Genomic DNA, 8,672 nt, shown 5'->3' with positions numbered 1-8,672 from the left:
TTGCCGACGACACCAAGCTGTGTGGCTCGGTTGATACACTGGAGGGAAGGGATGCCACCCAGAGGGACCTAGACATGCTTGTGAGGTGGGCTGATGCCAACCTCATGAAGTTTAACCAAACCAACTACAAGGTCCTATACCTGCATCAGGGCAACCCTAGGCACAGCTACGGGTTAGGTGGAAAAGACATTCAGAGCAGCCCTGTGGAGAAGGAGTTGGGGGTGGAGGTTGATGAGAAACTCGACATGAGCCAGCTTCAGTGTGCGCTTGCAGCCCAGAAAGCCAAAAGAAGCATGACCAGCAGGTTGGAGGACGTGATCCTGCCCCTCTTCTCTGCTCTTGTGAGACCGCACTTGGAGTATTGTGTCCAGTTCTGGTGTCCTCAACAGAAAAAGGACATGGAGCTCTTAGAGCAAGACTAGAGGAGGGCCACGAGGATGATAAGGGGGCTGGAGCACCCCCCATATGAAGACAGGCTGAGAAAGTTGGGACTGTTCAGCCTGGAGAAGAGAAGGCTGCGTGGAGACCTCATAGCAGCCTTCCAATATCTGAAGGGGGCCTATGAGGATGCTGGGGAGGGACTCTTTGTTAGGCACTGTAGTGGTAGGACAAGGGGTAATGAGTTCACACTTAAACAGGGGAAATTTAGATTAGATATAAGGAAGAAGTTCTTTACAGTGAGAGTGGTGAGGCACCGGAATGGGTTGCCCAAGGAAGTTGTAAATGCTCCATCCCTGGCGGTGTTGAAGACCAGGCTGGACAGAGCCTTGGGCAACATGGTTTAGTGTGAGGTGTTCCTGCCCATGGCAGGGGGGGTTGAACTAGGTGATCTCAAGGTCCTTTCCAACCCAAACCATTCTATGATTCTATGATGAGGAGAGACAGCAAGGTCTGTGCTAAGAAGCAGTGAACAAGAGCTGCTCTGGCTCCCCACTCTTGCATTTTGTTGTAAACATTCCAAAGTTGTTAAGATAATTCCCTAGAAAATTATTCTGTGCACTTTTCAGTTATTATTCAGCACCTGCTAGCTGATACGAATGTTTAATTTTTCACTAATACGGACACAACTGCAGAGATGTAGAAGGTTAAACAAGGCACAGCCCTGGGCTCAGGCATGGGCTCAACCTGCAAAATAAGACACAGTTGCTTCACCTTGGATGAGGCTTTTCACCTTCCCGTGCTTTCAGTTTCTCAGTGTTTTGTCTGTTCTGACTGAAAAGCTGTAACAGCAGGTGCTGATTTTTGCCCTGTGTTTGCACTGTCTCCAGCACCATGTCACCATTAGTGTGCCAGGAAAATTCATGTCCTGCTGGATTATAAATAACAAGAGCTGTACTTGCAGCACTGAAATCAGCCAAATCCACTCCACATCCTCAGGTGATATCACCTTGGCATTAAAAATCAAGATCTCAATTTGTTATGCTCCCAACAGGCAGCCTTTGCTTATTTTTAGCTTATTCAGAGAAGCAGTGTAAATCAGCCAGTAAAAATTCCTCCTGCTCTTGGTCTCGTGCACGTCTACACCAGGGGCATCTACAACATCTTACTGCAGGCTATACTGTAGGCAAGCACAGGAAATGTGAAGTAGCACTGTGTTGGCCAGGTCCCTTAAGATTTCTATGTAACAAAAAAAATATCTTCATCAATAATCTCTTCTTGTAAGAACATTCATGCACCTCAGAAAAAAATAACAACCACAAAATGCAAAGCAATTTTTCCCCAATTACTTAAAAAAAAAAACCCCAAACTTGTAAAGCATTTGTGGAAAACTCTTCCATGGCAGGTAAACGTTTCAGGAAAACATAAGCATATCCAAAAAAGCCATAAAACCAGAAATTATACCAGTTACAACCATACGCTGTCTGCAACCTAAATTACATCTGTCAGATTTACTTGCAGGTACTAATGTGCCCCGCACAACACACTTCAACTGCAGTATTTAAAGCTTAGCATTTTTAACCAGGTTTAATAATTATCCATTTTCCTGGATATCCATTGTTAATCCACAATATCCACTGTATATTGTACAATATTCTTTGAAATGAACGTTGCAGGATGGATTAAGAAGCATTTCATGGTTTTATGTTGTTGTGCACTTCAAGAAGTTACCTAACAGAGTCAGGCAATTCAAATTATTATAATCACGCAGAAATTTTTTTACAATATAATGCTTAGTCCCAAGATATAGTCAATAGCAATGATAATATATCTTATTATATCTTACAATGCTTATATGATCTGGTTTGGTTTTTGTTCACTTCTCCTAAAGCTATTTTGAGTTAAAGGAATTGTCTATTCTTCAGAAGGAGCAATGCTTTAGACACACTCTTCTTCCTTTGCTTTTTATTCTTCTTTCCAAGTCATATTTTCTCTTATTTTATAATCCTTTTGAAGTCAAATAATTTTAAAACAAAGCAATACATTTTAGCAGGTCTTCCATTACCAAACTTGTAATAAATTTTTCCTAGTCTAAATAGATTTACCTAAATTTTGCACAACTGTGACACATACATCATTAAGATGAAAACCTTAATTCCCATGTATTTTGTTTAAAGTTATTTTATAACTATGGCATTTAGAAAACAAATGTCTTGTTGTGCAATTTCTTCTTACTATCTGTAAAAAGACAGAAGAAAACAGTCAGCAGTAAGATGCAGCTGACTATTCCATTACAAACACAGATGCAGGCTTCTAAAAATATTGGTTTAACATGAAAATAGCATGTGACTTTTTTTTTTCTTTAAGTCATTTCATGTCATGAAACCGTTTACAACACAGTATGTGTTAATAAAGTTTTAAATAAAAGTGACATTTCAAAGGACAAGACTCTCCAAAGCTTCAGCTGAAACAAAGGCTACATTTGTTCTTAGTAAAGGAATAAATCTTGCAGTGGTTGAAATACCATGTTTCTACAAATATTGAAACACTGTCAGCAAAACTGTTTGAGTATTTATATAGACAAGTCCCATTTATTTGGATGGATCTTTTCTTTACTAGAAACTCTCCACAGAGCCTAAAGATGGCAACCCTTTTCTAACTGTGACAATACCACAAGGTGAAACAGAAGTAGGTTTGCATGCTCTCAGTGTTATCCAGATGGACTTAGTTTACACACACACACAAAAAAAACATTGTGATAAAAGTGATAGCAGAACCTTTAAAATATAAATTAATAAAGAAACTGATAAGGTGTCAGAAGTATTTAAGCAACAAACTAGATTTGAACAAGAGAAAAATACCCAAGTAAAGCGATGTACTACAAAGATGAGTGAATGGAATGACACTGCAATGCCAGGATGAAAGTATCCTCAGCATAACTGAATCAAAAATACATGAAATCTTTACAAAAGCAGTGCTAAAAAACCCTCAAACCACAACACAAAATATATTCAGAAACCTTAATGACCTAAACCATTCTTCTTCTGTATGACTGACTTTATGTATGTAATAATTCCTATAAATGTTGAGAAAGGATGTACTGCCTCAGTTAAAAAACCCAACCAAACAAATAGGTTTTGCTCAAAATCAACCATTAAAATAGAAAACAGTGCAAAGATAAGGCATCCTAGTGGAGAAAAAAATGTTAACATTCATTTTGATGAGTACAGTATGGTGTTGAGCAAAATATAGCTGTTCGACTACAGTGTCGGACATGGGAATTGCATGGTAAAATACACTGTAAATAAATGGAGCATCACGCATGTACCTAGGGATCGGGTCTAAGCAGTCCTGCTAAAGGTAGACAGAAATATGTGGTCACAACTGTGGGCAAATGTCAAAGGGAGTCAATCCCACTCCCTGGCTACAGCATTTGTCACACCGTGGTTTCTGGGTGCTAAAGAGAATGGCTCTTACCACCGTCCTCAGCAAGAAGAGTTGAATCAATTAACATATACTTCTTTCTTCAGTACTCTGACCAATTTAAAACACTTAATTTCCTACTTACATTATTATACTTTGACTGTGACCAGATTGCACGAAACTGCTATTTCAGGGCCTATGGCTTGTCAAAGTTCTTATATGTGAAACTGATGATTTCCAGCAGCTTTGGTCAAAATGGTATTACTTCCTGTTCTGCAAACAATAGCCATGTTAACATAGATTTGAAAGTTTCTCTAGATCCTCATGTGGTGTCTCATACAGCAGAGAAAGAAAGTATACATTGTTGAAAATGTGTGACATTTGTATACCCTACTCAAGGAGCACCAATTGATTCCGGGGTCCGTCCAAGAGTTCTTGAAATCCTTAGGACGAATTTGTGGTTGTATTAAAACAGTTCACAGACTGATATATTTAATGCATTTTCTATTGCAGTTTCCCATAGGGAGGCAAGAAAAAACGTAGCTTTGTGCAAGAGAGCAACTCCTTCCATCATTAACATCATAAATCATTAAATATTTTGCTATTTGTGTTAGAAATAACTGCCATATGAGAAAATATCTACTTAAATGATGTAATTTAACTCTCTTAGCCTCCTCATCTGTGGTTTCTACCAGATAAACTGTACTTCTGCTCTTGTTCTGTTCTTTTTCTTCCAGTTTTCCATAATTAAAAGATTTATAATGATTTCTAATTGTCTTAGTAATTTGTTTGCTCATACACACTCACACACACATGCACACACTGCTTTCCCCCAACAGATCTGCAAATCATTCCTTTAAACAAGGGAAAATATCTATTTCTATGTGCAGTATTCCAAGACGTCACTGTGTTACTACTCCTGTTAAGTAACACACACAGTTCCCACTTACTGAATACTTTTATTTTGAGACTGTGATGTGTACATACTAAGTTCCACGGGGCATAGATGGAAAATGAGTCAATGCTTCAGACAGACGCATTCCTTTCTGTATGTAATATCGCTGTTTGAAATTCAAACCTTACCAGATTCTTCCAAGTGCTTTCTATCACTGTCTGCTCTAGCAGGTGAAAAATTATCTGGTATCTTAGTATTTTCTGAAAAAAGAACACTTAAATAACCCCCCTCCAAAGCATCAAATAAACCCCCAAATCCACACTGTTTAGATTCTGAGATGAGAGTGTCTGCTCAAGACAAAATCCCGAATTAATCTACAACTGCATACCACTGCCATCTACTGAATGTAGAATATGCTGAATGTACTCATGCATACCTTTGTGCTCTGAGAACAGAGTTTACTAGGCTTCCTATTTACTCCATCTAACAGGAGCCGTTTCAGTTCTCGCAACACAGTGTACTCTAGAGTTTAAGGGTTACAAATACGGTGTAATTAAGAATTCATAATAAATGACTTGGCCAATTTATCTTCTGCTTCTCTAAGAGTAGGCATAAACATATTCTAATTTCTTTGGATTTATTTGCTGTCCCTAAAATCTTTGTTCAGTATTTCAACTTTATTTATAAACACTATTTGGAATAGTGTCAAATTCCACTGCGATATATGATGGTACCTCATTAGTCAGGTCCCAAAATGTTAGTTCTGCTGTCACATTAAGTAAATGCTTCCATGCTTATTTACTTGTCCAGGTTTGAAATAGTGATTCTACAAATACTTAAACTAGTGACTGAATGCTTACTTTCCCTGGTATGCATTCCAGCAATATTTTTCTGATGTGAACATGGCAAACATTACTCCTTTTAAATGCTGAGTAATTGATATATCCTCAAATTCTCCCAACATTAGTTATGAATACAATAACTGGCATTACATATATAAAATTAAATGTCTTTATTCTTTAACATTCATCAGGAACTTGAGCAATAAAGTGGGCTGTGACTTCAGGTAAATTTAGAAGTACAAGAGTATGACCCCAAAGAGCCTAAAAGGGTCTGCTTTCATTATGGCTGATAAAGTTTACACTGTCAGTCACCACTTGTGAGATCACTACGTTAAAAACATCAGTCTAATTCTTAAATGTACTAAAAGATGGGCATAAAAGGAAGCACCAGCTTCCAAAATCAAAGTCTGCCATTTAGTCACAATTTCTATTTTTACCTCTCTTCCCTCTGCCAATCCATCACATATAGTGCCAAACACTCAGTCTTACCCCAGAGTCTCTACTCACCTATGTCATTCACCCTTGCAAGCCTTATCTACTTCAGTTGCTCTCTTAAACCTGGGGGGATTAATATTTACAGGACATTTACAGGAGAGTAACTACAATCTATTTAGTTCTACCAAAACTGCAGTATTGCAAATACTAAACATTTAAAAAAATGCACAAAGTATTGTACAAAAGGATTCTTGACAGTAAAAACAGATAAAGACACCTTTTACAAACCACAGACAATTAACAAAATGAAGAAATTAAAAACATACAAAAAGCAAAGGCATACTGCTTTCCTAATTCATCATGCCTTGTTTTTGTCTGTAGAACTATATGTTTATATTTCCTTATAACATTTGTTTGATGGACTGACATTTGTGCACTGGTTTGGAGTAGATTTGAAGTACGTCAAATTTTTAGTTCTTCACCCTTTGTTTGGAATAGAATTTTTTTTAATTTTTTTTTAGATTTCTATAAGAAGTCTTGAAATAGTTTGAAGTGCTGCCTTTTTATAGTGAAGAGGGTCAAATTCCACTCTTACTGATGGCTGCGTAGTCCCCCTCACTCATCAATACTCTATAATGTCACTGCAAGGAAAGGGGTTTTGAACCCACATATTTTGCTGTATTGTCACTACAGAGTCTTTCAGGTGGGTACCGAAAAACCAGACACTTTAGGCTTTAGACACTTGATTTCATTTGGATTTATAGCCTTTATTTTAGCCATGGGGCAGAAAACTTTAGCAACACTGTTGTAAATAATATGAAAGATTCTGTACATACTATAATATTAATAGTAACACAAAAAAGCAAGGCTAATGTGACTTGGACTTTTCTTCAAGGGTATTTATTTATCTCTACTAACTGATAACAGGCAAGACAGGTCTTACATTAGCTAGGCACATCCCAGTTCTTTGAAAAGGTTATGAACAAGATTCTGGGATGTGTTGGCTGAAACAGCACATGGCTGTATTTAATAAATCACATAAGTTCAAGCCGTATGATTCTAACTATGAAATACTAGCTTTAATCAGAAAAACCTGTCTCGGTTATGTTCTATGTGCTATTATCCCCATTGGGGTATGGCCTTTAAACACCTAGGAGGGAAGAATTTCTCCTGGAATCCCTACTATTCCTGTCCCCATGGAGCCCTTTCAATTAAATGTGAAGTTTTACCTAAAAACTATTGGAGCTTGTAAATATAGGATGATGAACCATGTAAAACACACTTTTTTACCCTGAGAAGAAATATGCTTGTTTGCTGTAGTGTTTGTTTTATTGCTAACTCCCTCATTCTTTGTTTACTGTAAATCACTAAATGGAGTTAGTTTCTGAATTAATTCAATTTATTTATTACTACATTACAAAGAAGTACATGGGAGTCTCAAGCTTCTTGATGCATTTCTAGCACAGGGTAAATCCATATGTAACATCCTACTGATGCAGCTAGTTTTTATGAAAAGAATGTCCATTATCTAGCTGCTTTTTGGATGTGTCAGATTGTAAAACGCTGCTGTTTTCAGGAAAAGTCATTAAATCCTGGTGTACATCATGAGACAAAATAACTTTTAAAACAGCCCTCTTTTTTCAAATTTCTCTTTCCAAAAGACTGGAACCACAGATGTGACGCTGCCTCAGAAGGAGTTACATGCTCCTTTGTATTCTAAATTTTCTTCACTGCTGCAGTTTTCTCTCCATTCACCTGTGGTAGAACATGAATGAAAGTGAAGTTTGTCCTCTTTTTTTAAGAAAGTGAGCCCATTAGTCCTATAATCCTTATACGTCTCTACTGGATCTTACAGGACATAATGAAAGAAGAAGTACCCAGTCAAAAGCTCCTGTGCTATTAAACAAGTATTGCTATTAAACAGGTATTTTAATTCCCACAGTCAAAGCTCCTGTGCTACTAAACCTAGTCTCACGGCACTCAGGCAGAGTCCCTTCCAAGCAGAATCTACGGTAGACCTGTCTTCTTTCATGAATGTAAATGGAAGTGAAGTAACACAAAGTCCTCTGAGACAAACTTTTGTCTTTAGGTTTTTTTATGCTTCAAGTGAAATCAGTCCTTTAACAGTGTCGTGGCCTAAGCCCAGCCGGTAACTTGGAACCACGCAGCCACTCGCTCACTCCCCACCTTCTTCCTCCCCCAACTCCTGGAGGGATGGGGAGGAGAATCAAAAGAATGTAACTCCCACAGGTTGAGATAAGAGCAGTCCAGTAACTAAGGTATAATACAAACCACTACTGCTACCACCAATAATAATAATGGTAAGGGAAATAACCAGGGGAGAGGACACAACCACTCACCACTCGCCGACCGATACCCAGCCCAACCCAAGCAGCAATCTCTGCCTTCCAGGTAACTCTCCCCAGTTTATATACTGGGAATGACATGCTGTGGTATGGAATACCCCTTTGGCCAGTTTGGGTCAGGTGTCCTGCCTCTGCTTCCTCCCGGCTTCCCCTCCTCCCTCACAGAGCATGAGACTGAGAAAGTCCTTGGTCAGAGTAAACATTACTGACCAACAACTGAAAACATTGGTGTTATCAGCGTTGTTCCCAGGCTGAAAGTCAACACAGCACTGCACCAGCTACTAAGAAGGAGAAAAAATGACTGCTATAGCTGAACCCAGGACAAACAGAAAC

The sequence above is a fragment of the Nestor notabilis genome, unplaced genomic scaffold, assembly GCF_000696875.1.
Source record: "Nestor notabilis isolate BGI_N333 unplaced genomic scaffold, ASM69687v1 scaffold28941, whole genome shotgun sequence".
Taxonomy (NCBI): Eukaryota; Metazoa; Chordata; class Aves; order Psittaciformes; family Psittacidae; genus Nestor; species Nestor notabilis.
Note: the sequence above shows the minus strand (reverse complement) of the source record.